General features: G+C 38.4%; 1 protein-coding gene across 2 annotated transcripts in view; it reads right to left on the bottom strand.

The window, feature by feature from the left end:
* Positions 1–20,237, bottom strand: part of GPC6 (glypican 6) — a 1,058,679-nt gene that overhangs the window by 853,885 nt on the left and 184,557 nt on the right. The window contains exon 1 of one of the 2 annotated variants that reach the window (XM_036832072.1): positions 6,277–6,355. The exons of the other annotated variant lie outside the window; for it this stretch is intronic. The gene's annotated coding sequence lies outside the window, so the exon portion shown is untranslated. Of the gene's footprint in view, positions 1–6,276; positions 6,356–20,237 lie in introns of those variants that run through there. 2 annotated transcript variants of the gene reach the window in all.

Genomic DNA, 20,237 nt, shown 5'->3' with positions numbered 1-20,237 from the left:
ACCCAACACGTCATAAATATATAAATTAAAAAAAAAAAAATTATCAGTAATAGAATTCACCACTTCAAGTAATTTAGAAAAGAATCATCTTACTCAATGGCTTTTGCTCAAATTCATTTACACCAAATTACCCTACAAATATAGTGACAACCAGTGTTAAATCATGGACCTTTTGGAATAACTCCACGGTGTCTAGATAGCATATATTTTTGGACATAAAATGTATTGTTTCTCGAGAATAAGATAAATGAATATAATTTCACAATAAAGAGACCTCAGGAGATATGTATGTACTATGGAATCTAGGAAAGAAAAATAAGTTGTTTTGAAAAAATTATAAATGTTTACATTATAAGCCTCTAGTTCCACATTATCCAGACCTTAACACTGATAAAATATTTTCCCAAGTTTCTTGCCTTCTGCCATTATATTAGTTTAAAAGTAATAATTATTAAATTGACTCATTCAATACGTTATTTCCTTCAATATCAGGCAAGTATTATTCTCCACGCCGGAGTTATAAGTGCAAAAACAGAGCTAGGTATCTGCCTCCATGGACTTACATTTGGGTGGGAGAAAAGAGGTAGACATGCAGCCAATGTCAGGAAACGTAAGAAGCAAGTAAAACAATGAGAAAATGGCCGAGTGTGATAAATGCTATGAAGGATGATAACGTGGAGGGTAAGTGGGGGACACTTTGGGAAGGGAAGGTTAAATAGAATATTTATGCCAGAATTCCTTCTAGATAAAGAACCTAGAGAGTTACTGCATATCTGTGTCTCTCCTGGACAGTGGTTACAGTCCTGGTGTGTGTTACCTTTGAGACTCTCCTTTCTGCAGAAAATAAATTAGACCCATAAAGCCCCGGCATCCACATTCTTTCAGCCTCATACCACGGTTTTCTGTGCATGTGTACTGCCATAGTTTATCCAATAAATATTTTTCACAATATAAAGTAGCATGGCTTTTACCCATATAGATGCACCTTCCATTTTCACTGTAGGAATGAATCCTCTTTGAGTGAGGGGGAAGCAGAAAGAGAGAATAATTAGTTGTTCAACATTTCAAGTCCTAGGAAAACAACTTTGTTTAGCGAGATAGCTGCAAATCTTTTCAAGACTTCATAATAGATGTCCCGTGTTTTTGAATATTAATCTACAGTTAAAGATATGTTAATTAAGATATATTGCTTCTCATAAATATTTCTGCTTCTCCTCTTTCTTGCCGCATGGGAAGAATTGCATTTCTTTGCCTCTTTGAATTAAGGGGAGAAATGTAACTTATTTCAGAGTAAAAGTGGAGCAGTAGTGACATTTCCCAATAAAGACTTTTTCTTTTTTTTTTTTTTTGCTGGTTCTGGACCTTCGAATACTCTCCTCCTTTGACCTAAAGATCAGGGGATCACGTGCAACACGGAGGCTCAATACTGAGCTATCACATGATCATGGAATACACACCGGAATTTCCACTGTACATTGAGAAATAAATAAACCTTGTTGTTTCAAGCCACTGGAATTTTGGAGTCATTTATCATCACTGAGTAGCCTATACTATCTGTTATAGGTAGAACCATGTCCCCTCCAAAATTCATATGTTGAAGTCCTAACCCACAGTATCTCAGAATGTGACCTTATTCGGATAATAGCTCATTGCAGATATAGTAAGTTAAGATGAGGTCATACTGGAGTAGGGTGGGTCCCTAATCCAATATTACCAGTGTCTTTATAAAAAGGGGAAATCTGGACACAGACAGACACTTCATCTTCACACACCATGTGAAGATGAAGGCAGAGACTGAGGTGATGTAGCAGAAGCCACAGAACACCAAAACTTCAAGCAAAACACCAGAAGCTGAGAGAGAGGCCTGGAAGACATTCTCCTTCATTGCTCTCAGAAGGAACCAACACTACTGACACCTTGATTCCTGACTTTTAACCTTCAGAACGGTGAGAAGATATACTCCTGTTAAGCCACCTGGTTTGTGGTACTTTGTTATGGCAGCCTTAATAAACAAATACACTATCCCAATACATACATTAGGGATTGTCTATCCCTAATTTATAATAGTTCGACTTACAATTTTTCAACTTTACGATGGTGCAAAAGTGATATGCATTCATATGCATTGGAAACCCTACTTCCAATTTTGAATTTTGATCTTTTCCAGGGCCAGCGACCTCTCTGGAGATGCTGGGCAGTGGCAGTCAGCCATGGCTCCCAATCAGACACTCAGTCACTGCGGTAAACAACTGATACACTTACAACAACTTTGTACCCAGCCAGCCATTCTGTTTTTCCCTTTCAGTACAGTATTCAATAAATTACATGAGATACTGAACACTTCATTAAAAACAGGCTTTGTGTGAGATGATTTTGCCCCACTGTAGGCTAATGTAAGTGTTCTGAGCACATTTAAGGTAGGCTAGGCTAAGCTATGATGTTTGGTATATTAGGCGTATTAAATGCATTTTTGACTTAATGATATTGTCAATTTACATAGGTTTATCCAGATGTAACCCCATCATAAGTCAAGGAAGATCTGTAAAACTATACATTGTTTCAAGCAGAAGATGATATACATGTGGAAACAGGAGAGCACAACTAATAGTGTAGCAAGTAATATCTTCATAAGGGAATCCGATCTACTTACATGAGATTATCTAGTAGTAGTTTAAATTTTCTTTTATTCTCATCTTAGAAGTGGGGATAATTTTATGTTTGAATTTTATAACTGAGAAAATACACTTCTATTCAAAATTAAAGTACCCACAACTTGATAAAGAAATAAATATAAATATAGATAAAGAAAATGTTCATTACATTGTCTGGGAGGCCATTTCCAAATTTACATGGTCCTATTCTGCTGTCTCTTAATTATGAATGTTGAAGCTTTTAGCTTCAGAGGATCCTATATGTTTGCTATGAATGATTAAGAGCTCATAAAGTTTTTACTAGCACATTAATCTCCAGGTGCAGAGAAAGTCAAGAAACTTGTTAAAATTCTCTAGTCCTCACACAAGGTTGCCTCAGGAAACATGGTAAATAGTACAGTACTGGCTCCTCAAGATAGCACCTAAACACATCAACTTCAAAGAAAGGCTGTCTAGACAAAAATACGGATTCTACTTTCAGTGAGTTGGCCTAGAAAATAAAGAGAACTTTATGTTACAGGGCTCTTTCTTTCTGAAATGCAACACTCCATGAATAGCAAGTTCATGACGCAGAATTTAGAGACACAGGAGATGCTTGATATTTGAGATTGTGTCCCTAGTCCCTTGCAGAGAGTACCAGGTCGTCCAGGGAGGCGACTTGCACATTAGGAGGATAAGTGAAGAAAAGAGACACAATGAAATGTGCCTGTTAGGCCAGTGACTAGCTCCTTTCACAAGCTTCACCTCACATCCCCAATTCAACCACCCCGACAATTCTTTTCTCTTAGAAGTCCCCCATCCCATGGCTTTTCAGGTAACTACTACCATTTTTCTTGCTATGCTTTTGTCTCCTTTAGTTGCCTTTGCTGGCTCCAGTTTTTGAGTCTACCTTGTAAGGAGAGATTTCTCCAAGTCTTATTCCTGATGTCTCAGTTCTTCTCTGTATACACGTTCTCCCTTGAGGAGACAGACAGGTGGCATGGAAAAAAATCACAGGCTTTATAGCCAGACATACCCAAACAGAAGTCAGCACTCCAGACTGGCTAAGTAGTCAACCAAATCAACCCCCCTGAATTTCTTCTCCCTCATTTGGAAATAATCATACTCTGAAGGCGGTTATGAGATGTAAGTGAGCTTTAACTATAACACATGTAAACTGCACAGTACCTAGTAGGCACTCCACAAGGTCTAATGCCTAACTCTTGAAGCTCTCACTCAATATCCTGACTTCAACTGTCTGTTACACCATAAATCTGGGAAGGCCATGGAACGAAAGCTTGGAATGGAAAGCAATGGTCAAAGACAAGGGCACATAGTATGGGAGTAGAGGGAGAGGAAGGAAAGCCATGTAGATTTTAGAAACAGAGAATGCAATTTGGGAATGACTTAGTCTCTGACATCAGTAGTATTTAATGATTCTCAGAAACCAAGCAACATCTGAGGCTGAAGAGTGTCCAGGAAATGGCCCTCTCTTGTTGTCTTGGATACTTACACACAGGGCTTGATGATGAATTTATTCAGCCCATGCCAATAGACTTTACTATTTAGGATTCACATATCAAAGCAGCCATGATGCAAAAGTAAGGGACATGAGATAAGCATACAAAACTAACTCACATTTAGAAATGTATCCCATGCTGGTGAAAGGTTAGCACATTTCAGGGATTAGGGAATTGACAAGGGGCATAAATAGCAAGGGTTCTGGAGGGGAACCAAAGTTAGCTCATTTACAGGAGTGGTTTTCAAAATCTACTTTAATCCATGTTCTTTTTGAAGAATTATAAATATGTCTTAGTTGCTCTGATGTTACTTGGAATTTCAATATAAATAAAATAACAAGACTAAAAGAATCAAAACAGTGGGCCAAATATCTGCCACATTTGACCATAAGTAGAGGACAAACAATTCTTCTAAAAGGGTTTGTAAAACTTTCACTTGAGACTTACTATTTCGTGGTTAATAATCTCAACATTCATAGACACCTTAGAATTATGTCCCTTGTATAAATTTGACAACAGTGATTCCTAAAGGAGCTCTGAAACAAAAGATACCATGTTTCTGAACACATGTCAACTGATTTAAGAGGTATCAAATCAAATGGTAAAACTGATTAGATCATTCATTGTAAATTGGCTGAGGAAAAATGTTAAGAAAAGGAACCAATATCTGATATGCTTTCTAATATTTTATATTACTTTGAGCAAATTGAACAAGTATACATACAAGTGCCATGCTTTGTATGCAGAAGAAAACTCTGCCTCACAGTATCAGGTTGTACTTATAATCCTGAAAATCGTATGCAATGCTACTTGAAAACTAATTATTACTAGGTTAGTTGGATAAAGTTATTTTTTTTCTAAAAGCAAATGGGTTGAAGCATGACTGCAAACCAATTTCAGCTCTAAAAGCTACCATGGAGCACAAAGCACCATCGCACTACCTAACACATTCTACTAAAGTTGACTATAACATGAAATACTGCTGTATTGCTAATGATATTACAACTTGAAGCTGCCCAGAGAAAGCATTTGCCATTATTTTTTTTTACTGTTAGCATAAAGATAAACCCAGCTAAGATGCCATCTCTATTTTTTTCTTGCTCTTGAATTAACTATACCTTCTCTGAAATACACTTCCATGTTGCTCTGGTCCATAAATATTGGGGAAATTCAATACTAATTAAATGCATTAATAAATCTTACATTGGAGTATTTGGTGGCTGGCATAGTCACAAATCTGAAAACCCAACCAGAAATACATAATCCCTCAACTAGGATGCTGTTACATCTTTTGAAGAAAATTTTTTTTTTAATTTAGGATCATCAAATTAGAGAATGAAACAGTCATTTAGTCCAGGGGTCATCATACATTTTCGCAAAGGGCCAGGTGGTAAAAATTTTAGGCTTTATGATTTGTAAGGTCCCTGTTGCAGCTACCAAACTCTGAGGTTGAAACACAAAAGCAGCCATATACTGTATGGAAATGAATGGGCATGGCGGTCTTCTAAAAAATTTTAATGTATGGAAAACGAATTTAATTTCTATATAATTTCCACTTGGGAAATAGTCTTCTTTTTCAAACTTTTTCCCCAACCATTTAAAAACTTAGAAATAATCATTTATTTGTGGGCCCTACAAAACCAGGCAACAGGCCACATTTAGCTTAAAGGGTTTAGCACGTCATCTAAAGGATTGAAGTAGGAAAAGACCTAGATGGGTAGCTAGGCAGAGAGCAGATGCTTTCTCACTTCGAAGATCTGCAATACATTTTTTAGCTGCAGAAAAATCTAAAGATTTGGCACATATTAAATAGATGCACATATTTTGTGAGTAATGTAAAATATTAGTCAGGAAAATAAATTCATTTCCTTTCCCCAACATGATCCTCACCACATGTTCTCTATCTCAGGGAAATCTCCATGCCCAGTCCTTCAATTAGATATTATCTTTGACTCCTTTCTCTCTCTTAAACCTCTCATCCAATGAGTCACTCACTCCTACCACTTCTTCCTCTTGAATAACATACAGAACTCTCTACAATGCACTACACTGATCGGGGCCACCATCACCTCAAGCTTAGATCACTGTAACAGCCTTTTCACTGGTCTCCACACCTTCGTGCTTACCTAACTCCAGTCCAATTTCTTCACTGCAGCTGGAGCTTTGTCATTCTCCACCTCAAATCTGGTCGTGTTCACTTTTCCACAGATGCCAAAGGCTTCCTACTGTCCTCAGGATAAAACACAAACTCCTTATCACGACTTGCAAGGTCCTTCATAAGCAAATGCTTTACTAAGCATCCATCCTTACCTTGCACAATATTTAATGAAACAGAACTACTAAATGTGGGAAACGATGGAGATGCCAGCAGCTTCTCGTTCATCCACAGAGGTACCCATGTCCCAGGGGAATGCAGAAGGTGAAGAAGATACAAATTCTGTCCAACATGCAGAAGCATCAGGAAGAAACACCTTTACCAGCCCTGACGGCTGCAAAGAATATGGAGCATTGTGTGGGAATGGAAGGTTCTGGCAACACCAAGTCCTGGAGTGAGTTTTTCTGGGTTCACACTGGTTGAACAACATCCATTTTCCTTATTTAAAAAATGAGAAAGGGTACCTATGGTCCAATTCCAAATTGACATAAAGCACTGTGGCACCACAGATGAGGGGTCTCATAAAATTAAAAGGTAATTGATGAGACTACTCCAGAAGATGGCGGAGGAGTAAGACGTGGAGATCACCTTCCTCCCCACAAATACATCAAAAATACATCTACATGTGGAACAACTCCTACAGAACACCTGCTGAACGCTGGCAGAAGACCTCAGACTTCCCAAAAGACAAGGAACTCCCCACGTAACTGGATAGGGCAAAAGAAAAAAGAAAAAACAGAGGCAAAAGAATAGGGATGGGACCTGCCCTTCTGGGAGGGAGCTGTGAAGGAGGAAAAGTTTCCACAAACTAGGAAGCCCCTTCGCGGGCAGAGACTGTGGGTGGCAGAGGGGGGGGAGCTTCAGAGCCACGGAGGAGAGCGCAGCAACAGGGGTGCAGAGGGCAAAGAGGAGAGATTCCCGCACAGAGGATCGGCGCCGAGCAGCACTCACCAGCGCGAGAGGCTTGTCTGCTCACCCGCCGGGGCGGGCAGGGCTGGGAGCTGAGGCTCGGGCTTCGGCGGTCAGATCCCAGGGAGAGGACTGGGGTTGGCGGCGTGAACACAGCCTGAAGGGGGCTAGTGCGCCACAACTAGCTGGGAGGGAGTCCAGGAAAAAGTCTGTACCTGCCTAAGAGGCAAGAGACCATTGTTTTGGGTGCGTGAGGAGAGGGGATTCAGAGCACCGTCTAAACGAGCTCCAGAGACTGGCGCGAGCCGCGGCTATCAATGCAGACACCAGAGACGGGCATGAGACGCTAAGGCTGCTGCTACAGCCACCAAGAAGCCTGTGTGCGAGCACAGGTCACTATCAACAACACCCCAGGAGCCTGTGCACCCCGCTACTGCCAGGGTCCCGTGATCCAGGGACAACTTACCCGGGAGAAGGCACGGCGCGCCTCACGCTGCTGCAACGTCACGCCGGCCTCTGCCGCGCAGGCTCGCCCCGCCTCCTCCGTACCGCTCCCTCCCCCCGGCCTGAGTGAGCGAGAGCCGCCGAAGCAGCTGCTCCTTTAACCCCGTCCTGTCTGGGCGGGAACAGACACCCTCAGGCGGCCTATACTCAGAGGCGGGGCCAAATCCAAAGCTGAACCCGGGGAGCTGTGCGGACAAAGAAGAGAAAGGGAAATTTATCCCAGCAGCCTCAGAAGCAGTGGATTAAATGCCCACAATCAACTTGAGGTACCCTGCATCTGTGGAATATTTAATAGACTACAAATCAACCTAAAATTGATGAGGTGGATTTTGGGAGCAACTGTACACTTGGGGTTTGCTGTCTGCGACTGACTTCTTTCTGAAATTTATGTTTATCTTAGTATAGCTTTTAGCTCTTGTTATCATTGATAGATTTGTTTATTGGTTTGGTTGCTCTCTTCTTTTTTTTATTACTTTTTAATTTTTTTATTTTAATAATTTTTTTATTTTAATTATATTACTTTATTTCATTATATTTTATTTTTTATTATCTTTTTTCTTTCTTTTTTCCTCCCTTTTTTTCTTAGCCATGTGGCTGACAGAGTATTGGTGCTCCGGCCTGGTGTCAGGCCTGAGCCTCTGAGGTGGGAGAGCCGAGTTCAGGACATTGGACCACCAGAGACCTCCTAGCCCCATGTAATATCAACTGGCGAGAGGTTTCCCACAGATCTCCGTCTCAATGCTAAGACCCAGCTCCAACCAACAGCCAGGAAGCTCCAGTGCTGGACACCACATGCCAAACAACTAGCAAGACAGGAACACAAACCCACCCATTAGCAGAGAGGCTGCCTAAAATCATAATAAGTTCACAGACACCCCAAAACACACCACTGGAAGTGGTCCTGCCCACCAGAAAGACAAGATCCAGCCTCATCCACCAGAACACAGGCACCAGTCCCCTCCACCAGGAAGCCTACACAGCCCACTGAACCAACCTTACCCACTGGGGGCAGACACCAAAAACAGTGGGAACTACGAACCTGCAGCCTGCGAAAAGGAGACCCCAAACACGATAAGTTAAGCAAAATGGGAAGACAGAGAAATATGCACCAGATGAAGGAGCAAGGTAAAAACCCACCAGACCAAACAAATGAAGAGGAAATAGGCAGTCTACCTGAAAAAGAATTCAGAGTAATGATAGTAAAGATGATCCAAAATCTTGGAAATAGAATGGAGAAAATACAAGAAACGTTTAACAAATACCTAGATGAATTAAAGAGCAAAGAAAAAATGATGAACAACACAATAAATGAAATTAAAAATTCTCTAGAAGGAATCAGTTGCAGAATAACTGATGAAGAAGAATGGATAGGTGACCTGGAAGATAAAATAGTAAAATAACTACCGCAGAGCAGAATAAAGAAAAAAGAATGAAAAGAATTGAGGACAGTTTCAGAGACCTCGGGGACAACATTAAAGGCACAAACATTCGAATTATAGGGGTTCCAGAAGAAGAAGAGAAAAAGAAAGGATCTGAGAAAATATTTGAAAAGATTATAGTTGAAAACTTCCCTAACATGGGACAGGAAATAATCAAGTCCAGGAAGTGCAGAGTGCCATACAGATTAAATCAAAGGAGAAACAAACCAAGAAAAATATTAACTCTCAAAAATTAAATACAAAGAAAAGTTATTAAAAGCAGCAAGGGAAAAGCAAGAAATAACATACAAGGAAATCCCCATAAGGTTAACAGCTGATCTTTCAGCAGAAACTCTGCAAGCCAGAAGGGAGTGGCAGGACATATTTAAAACGATAAAAGGGAAAAACATACAACCAAGATTACTCCACCTACCAAGGATCTCATTCAGATTCAACAGAGCAATTAAAACCTTTACAGACAAGGAAAAGTTAAGAGAATTCAGCACTACCAGACCAGTTTTACAACAAATGCTAAAGGAACTTCTCTAGGCAGGAAACACAAGAGAAGGAAAAGATCTACAAAAACAAACCCAAAACAATTAAGAAAATGGTAACAGGAACATACATATTGATAATTACCTTAAATGTAAATGGATTAAATACTCCAACCAAAAGACACAGAATGGCTGAATGGACTTGAAAACAAGAACCATATATATGCTGTCTACAAGAGACCCACTTCAGACCTAGGGACACATACAGACTGAAAGTGAGGCGATGGAAAAAGACAGTCCATGCAAACGGAAATCAAAAGAAAGCTGGAGTAGCAATTCTCATATCAGACAAAATAGACTTTAAAATAAAGACTATTACAAGAGACAAAGAAGGACATTACATAATGATCAAGGCATCAATCCAAGAGGAAGAGATAAAAATTCTAAATATTGGGCTTCCCTGGTGGCGCAGTGGTTGAGAATCTGCCTGCCAATGCAGGGGACACGGGTTCGAGCCCTGGCCTGGGAGGATCCCACATGCCGCAGAGCAACTAGGCCCGTGAGCCACAACTACTGAGCCTGTGCGTCTGGAGCCTGTGCTCCGCAATAAGAGAGGCCTGTGCACCGCGATGAAGAGTGGCCCCCGCTTGCCGCAACTAGAGAAAGCCCTCGCACAGAAACGAAGACCCAACACAGCCAAAAATAAATAAATAAATAAATATTTAAAAATCAAGTGTCTTCTAAAAAAAAAAAAAAAAAAAAATTCTAAATATTTATGCACCCAACATAAGAGCACCTCAATACATAAGGCAAATGCTAACAGCCATAAAAGGGGAAATCGACAGTAACACAATTATAGTAGGGGACTTTAACACCCCACTTTCACCAATGGACAGATCATCCAAAATGTAAATAAATAAGGAAACACAAGCTTTAAATGACACATTAAACAAGATGGACTTAATTGATATTTATAGGGCATTCCATCCAAAAACAACAGAATACACTTTCTTCTCAAGTGCTCATGGAACATTCTCCAGGATAGATCATATCTTCGGTCATAAATCAAGCCTTGGTAAATTTCAGAAAATTCAAATCGTATCAAGTATCTTTTCCAACCACAACACTGTGAGACTAGATATCAATTACAGGAAAAAAGTGTAAAAAATACAAACACATGGGGGCCAAACAATATGCTGTTAAATAACCAAGAGATCAATGAAGAAATCAAAGAAGAAATCAAAAAATACCTAGACACAAATGACAATGAAAACACAATGACCCAAATCCTATGGGATGCAGCAAAAGCAGTACTAAGTGGGAAGTTTATAGCAATACATTTCTACCTCAAGAAACAAGAAACATCTCAAATAAACAAGCTAACCTTACACCTAAAGCACTTAGAGAAAAAAGAACAAAAAAAAGCCCAATGTTAGGAGAAGGAAAGAAATCATAAAGATCAGATCAGAAATAAATGAAAAAGAAATGAAGGAAACAATAGCAAAGATCAATAAAACTAAAAGCTGGTTCTTTGAGAAGATAAACAAAATTGATAAACCACTAGCCAGACTCATCAAGAAAAAAAGGAAGACTCAAATCAACAGAATTAGATATTAAAAAGAAGAAGTAACAACTGACACTGCAGAAATACAAAGGATCATGAGAGATTACTACAAGCACCTATGTGCCAATAAAATGGACAACCTGGAAGAAATTTACAATTGCTTAGAAAAGCACAACCTTCCAAGATGGAACCAGGAAGAAATAGAAAATATAAACAGACCAATCACAAGCACTGAAATTGAAACTGTGATTAAAAATTTTCCAACAAACAAAAGCCCAGGACCAGATGGCTTCACAGGCGAATTCTATCAAACATTTAGAGAAGAGCTAACACCTATCCTTCTCAAACTCTTACAAAATATAGCAGAGGGAAGTACACTCCCAAACTCATTCTACAAGGCCACCCACACTGAAACAAAAACCAGACAAAGATGTCATAAAAAAAAGAAAACTACAGGCCAATATCACTGATGAACACAGATGCAAAAATCCTCAACAAAATACTAGCAAACAGAATCCAACAGCACATTAAAAGGACCATAAACCATGATCAAGTGGGGTTTACCCCAGGAATGCAAGGATTCTTCCATATATGAAAATCAATCAATGTGATACACCATATTAACAAATTGAAGGAGAAAAACCATATGATCATCTCAATAGATGCAGAGAAAGCTTTCAACAAAATTCAACACCCATTTATGATAAAAACTCTCCAGAAAATAGGCATACAGGGAACTTACCTCAACATAATAAAGGCCATATATGACAAACCCACAGCCAACATCGTTCTCAATGGTGAAAAACTGAAACCATTTCCTCTAAAATCAGGAACAAGACAAGGATGCCCACTCTTACTACTATTATTCAAAATAGATTTGGAAGTTTTATCCACAGCAATCAGAGAAGAAAGAGAAATAAAAGGAATCCAAATCAGAAAAGAAGAAGTAAAGCTGTCACTGTTTGCAGATGACATGATACTATACACAGAGAATCCTAATGATGCTACCAGAAAACTACTGGAGCTAATCAATGAATTTGGTAAAGTAGCAGGATACAAAATTAATGCACAGAAATCTCTTGCATTCCTATACACTAGTGATGAAAAATCTAAAAGAGAAGTTAAGGAAACACTTCCATTTACCATTGCAACAAAAAGACTAAAATACCTAGGAGTAACCCACCTAGGAGACAAAAGATCTGTATGCAGAAAACTGTAAGACACTGATGAAAGAAATTAACGATGATACAAACAGATGGAGAGATATACCATTTTCTTGGATTGGAAGAATCAACATTGTGAAAGTGACTATACTACGCAAAGCAATCTACAGATTCAATGCAATCCCTATCAAAGTACCAATGGCACTTTTCACAGAACTAGAACAAAACATTTTCACAATTAGTAAGGAAACACAAAAGACCCCCAATAGCCAAAGCAATCTTGAGAAAGAAAAACAGAGCTGGAGGAATCAGGCTCCCTGGCTCCAGACTATACTACAAAGCTACAGTAAACAAGACAGTGTGGTACTGGCACAAAAACACAAATATAGATCAATGGAACAGGATAGAAAGCCCAGAGATAAACCCACACACATATGGTCACCTTATCTTTGATAAAGGAAGGAAGAATATACAATGGAGAAAAGATAGCCTCTTCAATAAGTGGTGCTGGGAAAACTGGACAGCTACGTGTAAAAGAATGAAATTAGAACACTCCCTAACACCATACACAAAAATAAACTCAGAATGGATTAAAGACCTAAATGTAAGGCCAGACACTATAAAACTCTTAGAGGAAAACATAGGCAGAACACTCTATGACATAAATCACAGCAAGATCCTTTTTGACCCAGCTCCTACAGAAATGGAAATAAGAACAAAAATAAACAAATGGGACCTAATGAAACTTCAAAGCTTTTGCACAGCAAAGGAAACCATAAACAAGACGAAAAGACAACCCTCAGAATGGGAGAAAATATTTGCAAACGAAGCAACTGACAAAGGATTAATCTCCAAAATATACAAGCAGCTCATGCAGCTCAATATCAGAAAAACAAACAACCCAATCCAAAAATGGGCAGAGGACCTACATAGACATTTCTCCAAAGAAGATATACAGATTGCGAACAAACACATGAAAGGATGCTCAACATCACTAATCATTAGAGAAAAGCAAATCAAAACCACAATGATGTATCACCTCACAATGCTCAGAATGGCCATCATCAAAAAATCTACAAACAATAAATGCTGGAGAGGGTGTGGAGAAAGGGAACCCTCTTGCACTGGTGGTGGGAATGTAAATTGATACAGCCACTATGGAGAACAGTATGGAGGTTCCTTAAAAAACTAAAAGTAGAACTACCATATGACCCAGCAATCCTACTACTGGGCATATACTCTGAGGAAACCATAATTCAAGAAGAGTCATGTACCACAATGTTCATTGCAGCACTATTTACAATAGCCAGGACTTGGAAGCAACCTAAGTGTCCATCGACAGATGAATGGATAAAGAAGATGTGGCACATATATACAATGCAATATTACTGAGCCATAAAAAGAAATGAAGTTGAGTTATTTGTAGTGAGGTGGATGGACTTAGAGTCTGTCATACAGAATGAAGTAAGTCAGAAAGAGAAAAACAAATACCATATGCTAACACATATATATGGAATCTAAAAAAGGAAAAAAAATGGTTCTGATGAATTTAGGGGCAGGACAGAAATAAAGACACAGACGTAGAGAATGGACTTGAGGACACAGGGAGGGAGAAGGGTAAGCCTGGATGAAGTGAGAGAGTGGCATGGACATATATACACTACCAAATGTAAAATAGATAGCTAGTGCAAAGCAGCTGCATCGCATGAGGCGATCAGGTCGGTGCTTTGTGACCACCTAAAGGGGTTGGATAGGGAGGGGGGGAGGGAGACGCAAGAGGGAGGGGATATGGGTATATATGTATACATATAGCTGATTTACTTTGTTATACAGCAGAAACTAACACACCATTGTAAAGCAATTATACTCCAATAAAGATGTTAAAAAACAAAGTTAAATTAAAAAAATATAATTGATGAAATTACATATAAAATCGGGGTTATGTTAAGAAAAAGAAAGGAACAAAAGGCTGACTTAGTTCAGCGTGCTCCCTGGAATTGTGAACTTTTTACATTATTTTCTCTGGCTTGCTCAGCTGTAAATATTTAACTCTGGTGTTAAAAAAAGAACAAACATTAAGTCAGAGAAGCTACTAATGGGAAGTGAGGAAAAACTCAAGTGATAGATAAAATAAACAATGGCTACAAGCGAACCGTGATGAGAGCGGGGCATGATCAAGCGGACACAGCCCAGAAGTACCGGGAAGGGAAGGGACGTTCTTTCCAGTCAGTATTAAATTCGGTCAACTCTGTTTAGTCTCCATATTTAATTGACTCTTCTTATCTAAAGGGTTGTTCATACGGCATCCGTAAAGTGTAGGAGAAAGAATTTGTGTTTGGAGACTGACTCAGTCAATAACTGTCACCCAAGAGATAACAAACGTTGGCCAGGATGTGAAGAAAGGGGAATCCCTTGTGCACTGTTGGTGGGAATATGAATTGGTACAGCCACTATGGAAAACAGTTCGGAGGTTCCTCAAAAAATTAAGAAATGGAACTACTTTAGGATGTAGGAATCCCATATCTCAGTGTATATCTGAAGGAAATGAAATAACTATCTTGAAGAGATATCTGCACCCTCACATTCATTGCAGCATTATTTATAACAGCCAAGACATGAAAACAACCTAAGTGTCCACTGATGGATGAATACAGAAAATGTGATATATATGATATGTGATATATATGTGAACAATGTAATATTATCCAGCCATTAAAAAAAGAAGGAAATCCTGACACTTTTCAACAGCATGGATGGACCTTGAAGACATTATGCTAAGTGAAATAAGTCAGTCAGAAAAAGACAAATACTATATAATTTCACTTATAAGTAGAATATTAAAAATACCAAACTGATGGAAACAGAGAGTAGACTGGTGATTACCAGGGGCAGTAGGATTGGGGAAAAGTGTAAAAATGTCCAGTTATAATATGAATAAGTTCTGGGGACCTAATGTACAGCACAGTGATTATAGTTAATAATACCATATTGTAGACATGAAAGCTGATAAGAAAATGGATCTTAAAAGTTCTTAGCACACACAGAAAAATGTTAACTATGTGAGGTGATAGATGTGTTAACTAGCCTTATTGTAGTAATCATTTTGCAATATATACTTAAATAAATAATCATGTACACTGTAAAAGTTATGAAAAAGAATGTATATATATGCATAACTGAATCACTTGGCTGTACAGTAGAAATTAATACAACATTATAAATCAACTATACTTCAATAAAATAATTTTAAAAAAATAACTGTCACCTAGATGAAGGCATAAAACTCACCTCAATTTCTGACCACCAGGACCTCCATGACAAGGTGCCCACCTGCCTTGCACACCTTCATTCTGGTCAGTGTCTGATTCATACTTTATGTCCCAGAAACACCAAACTGCCTATAACCCCCCGCCCACCCATCATAGTGCTCGGTGGTTGCCTTCCTCCTATTCCTACTCTTCCTTTATTCTGCGTCAGAGGTCCTTCTGCATCAGGGAACCCAGCTCATCTGTGCCCTCATCACAACCTGCCTGGGCTTCCTTATCATTGTACTTGGTTTGCTCCTTTCACAAACATTTAGCAAGTGCCTATTCTGTGGCTGGCTCCGTTCTAGCCTATGGGTATTCAGCATAAGAATTCAATATCTTTGGGTCTTTGCACATTATTATGCCTTCAGCTCCTTGAAGATAAGAAAGCTGGATTATGTATCTTTGTATTTTTCTCTATATAATAAGAACTCAATACTGTTCCCTGAATGGAGAAGCAGATTATTAATGAATGAAGAGCTATGCATAGAAGTGTTAGTTTGATCATGTAGTTAAGTACCTGGGAGGCTGAAAGTCAAAATCTGTCCTGGAGCTTGAGCTTGATAAAAAGAGATTCTTCTTGAATCTCAGACAAGATATTTATCACTGGATAGAACAGAAGAAACTTGTTAAAACTGCTGTTTCACATATAATAAAACAATTCCATTTAGATATATAGGACAGAATAAAATGAAGCTCCAGTGCAAGTCTCCAAATTGTATAATAGTACTTAGTCTTGCCTGAGAGTGAATATTTAGAGAGGCAAATCTCCTATTGAGATTGCTGCTTGAATATCTGAATAATGGCCCTGTGTATTTTTTTGACCACGGTGATTTTTCAAAAATATTACTTCTTATTTATTTTCCCTTTGTTTCGTTTTATGACTAGTATTGCCACAGCATTGTTTTTTTTCATCATTTTTTTATTGAGGTAACATTGCTTTATAACATTTTATAAGTTGCATGTGTACAACATTATAATTTGACTTCTATATACACTGTAGAGTCCTCACCACCAAATTTTAGTTTCCATCTGTCACAAAACAGTTGACCCCTTTACCCATTTTGCCCTCTCCCTACCCCCCTTCTTTTGTAGTAACCACTAATCTGTTCTCCGTTTCTGTGTTTGTTTTTGTTTTGTTTTAGTATTCCACAAAGGAGTGAAATCATATGGTATTTGTCTTTCTTTGTCTGACTTATTTCACCTAGCATAAGTGAAATCTTTGTTCCTGAAGATCCATCCATGTTGTCACAAATGGCAAGATTTCATCTTTTTTTTTAATGGCTGAGTAGTATTCCATTGGATGGATGGATGGATAGATAGATAGATAGATAGATAGATAGCACATCTTCTTTATCCATTCATCCGCTGATGGGCAATTAGGTTGTTTCCGTATCTTGGCTATTGTAAATAATGCTGTGATGAACACAGGTGTATATATCTTTTCAAATTAGTCTTTTCATATTCTTTGGATAAATACCCAGAAGGGGAATGGCTGGATTAATGACCGTGCAGTAATGACCGTGGTGACTTTCATATAGAAAAACATGGCATCCTCCACAAGAGTACCTTAACCTATATTGTGCCTTTCTAAGAAGCTCAAAATCCATACAGTTATCAACTTATCATTAATTAAGGCTCCCACACCCACTCTAAGAAAGTTGATTATAGTGAAAAGCCGTCATATACATGTTTAAGAGAGACAGAGAAAAAATATGGGAGAGATGGGCATTGTTGCCTCAGCTCCACGTACAGAATCATGTACCAGATTGAAGGAAAAAATCTCCATATCCATTTTATCTCAGTTATGTACATTCTTTATGACTAGAAGCATGCAAGTGCATGATTTGATCTATTTGGGGACTAGTTCATTAATGCCAGGGCTAATACACTTAATTCTGTTCTAGTTTGATAATGATGAGAGGTTCATAAAAACAATGAAAAGCAACAACCAGGTACTGAATTCTTCCAAGGCACACTGATGAACACCGTACAGAGAATTGTATAACCAATCACATGTAGGTTACTGAGACAGAATGTCATCTGATAAGGAGAGAGAACTGATAAATCAGACTATATAACATTTCATGTATGCTTCTCAGATTGGAGATTTTAAGTTTTGCATAATAGTTTTAAATTTGAGTTTTGAATATTTAATATGAAAAGTCATTTGGGTAATAGGGCCACTGGTAGTGCCTTCATCAAAGTAATATGCTCCCTCTCCCCCTCTAGCTAGGAAAGGGATTGATTTCCTTATCCTGGAACTTTGGAGAACAAATTCAGAGTGGATAGAGGGAGTCAACCTATGGTCTGATCTGTCAAACCAATCCCAGTCATCAATTTAGCCAAAATTTTGCACTGTTCTGAAAGAAGGTATTGTACTCTAAAAAAATTCTATGCATATACTTATAATGAGCAAAATCAGAAATAAAATTTACCGATCTCCCTAACATGATGAGAAGCTTTCCATGCTTTAGTTTAATTTGGTTTTGAATGTGAACAGCTAAAATATAAACACTGTGGCTGAAAAAAAAAAATGATATTCCATAAAGAAGCCATGAATCCCCAACTCTATGCTGTAATTGTTTTGCCAGGAACATAAGAATTTGTGAATATCATGGATCACTTAACAGCAGCTGGAATCAAGTGTCAGTGGTCCCTCAAATGGCAAAGCATCCTTCAGCCATGATGTTCTTTGTTAATATGAGTGGATTCTAGATTCAGGCTCCCACTTAACTCTTGCTAACTCTGTGATAGAGGGCAGGTACTTAGCCTCTCAAACGCTGTTTCTTGTTTTGTAAAATGATAACAATAGTATATTATATCTGTTACAAAAATTAACTGAGATAATCTATATAAAGTTCTCATCAGAGAACCTAATATATAGCAAGCATCCTCGAAATATTAGTAAATGTTTTATGTTACTGCTAATGGACGCTGAATTTTTTTTTTTAAAAAAACCCTCTCTTCACTAATAAATCAGAATCTTTTTAAACAAGAAATAAAAATGTAATTGTAGTTAAAAAAATTAAATTTCAACAAGTTAAAAAACAAAACTGGGCTCTCAAAATTATCCCTCGTCAAGTCAGATGTTTAAAGGAAAAATAAACACTGAATCAAACAGCAAGCAGGAATTTCTATACATCTTTCAATCACATTTTTACTTCAATAGAAAAATGCATCCTGATCAGTCTTTGAGAGGTCAGTTTTTGGTGTCATGGAGAAAATATCTGAGGAGAATCAGGAAAACTGGACTGTAGTCATCATGCTATGTCTATTCCCATCAGACAGGCCACTTCCGCTACTCCTTCACATGTGTACAAAGGGCGGCTTGTAATGGATCATAAAGGTCCAACTTGGCTGTAAAACCTTTAATTGATGATTCTAGAAGCTTCTGATACCTTCCTACCCAGAGTCACTGCAACATAATTTGTGACTGCAATATTTCTGAGTAAACATTCAAATGGAGTAAACATTCAAATGGTCTAACAAAGGTGACCTCAGAGCTGCAGCGAGCCAAGTGGCATGCAGAGTTTTCAGGTCAAGAAACCAGAAAAAGAAATTCTGGAGTAGGCCATGCAAACTGGGGTTCTCATCACAACACCTTTGAGCATTTTTGAGTGAAAAAAGACAGCTGGCGGAGATTATGGAAGATGCATTTCAAACTAGCTACAGCATCAAAAAGCTTCATCTTGATCTTAGGTGGGTGGCAGAGCCCATTAACCTTAGGACATTCTAATAAAACTTGCACAACTGAATTCTAAACATCAAACAAGAAGAGTCCTTTAAATCCCTTATATCTTCTATTATTTTAACATGATTACTAAAACACTATCTGTCCATATTCTGTTGGACAATCTTTCTATTCCTTTTCCTCCCACTCTCCCTCCTTGCCATCTTTGCCTGTGAAGGCCTATCTCCTCTGACTCTGCCCCCAATGGAAATAAAAAACATAGCTTTCCTGAAGAGTTCCTTGCATAACCACCCAAATTCATTTTTAAATCAGGGTTTAGCAAATAAATCAACTAACATTCATTAATTTATAGCCTTTCATTCTTTCTATTATTCATTCATTCATTCATTCAGGATTTACTTAAAACCTACTGTGTCCATGGTCATATGACGGGTGCTAGGGAAGATGAATACAACTCCATTAACAAGTTCACAAGCCAGAATAGGAGACAGAAATGCACAGGATTAATTACAAGATAGCCTGATTGGTGCTACAATAAATATGCATAGAAGGTGGGTATGTGATGGAGGCAATAATCCGCTCTGCAGAGGGCTGAAGAAGACAGTGAAGAGGTCACAGACTCTACGACTCTTGAAAGTCTGGAGCATCTTTAAGAATAATCTGAATTATTGCTCTCTTTGAAAACAGTGGAGCTGACTTAGATGTGTCCAGCATTACATTTTACCTAGAACTGTGATCTATGTTTAATATGCACAGCACATAGAGAAATGAGACTTACCAGGCCTGAGCATGCAGGGAGGAGATACTCTTCATCTATAACCTCCTATTATAGAAAATGAGGTTACATGTACTCAGGTAACTACTCTGTAAAGATAATGATA

Source organism: Balaenoptera musculus, chromosome 18, assembly GCF_009873245.2.
Source record: "Balaenoptera musculus isolate JJ_BM4_2016_0621 chromosome 18, mBalMus1.pri.v3, whole genome shotgun sequence".
Lineage (NCBI taxonomy): Eukaryota > Metazoa > Chordata > Mammalia > Artiodactyla > Balaenopteridae > Balaenoptera > Balaenoptera musculus.
The sequence above is the reverse complement of the archived record's forward strand: the minus strand, read 5'-3'. Positions and strand labels throughout refer to the sequence as shown.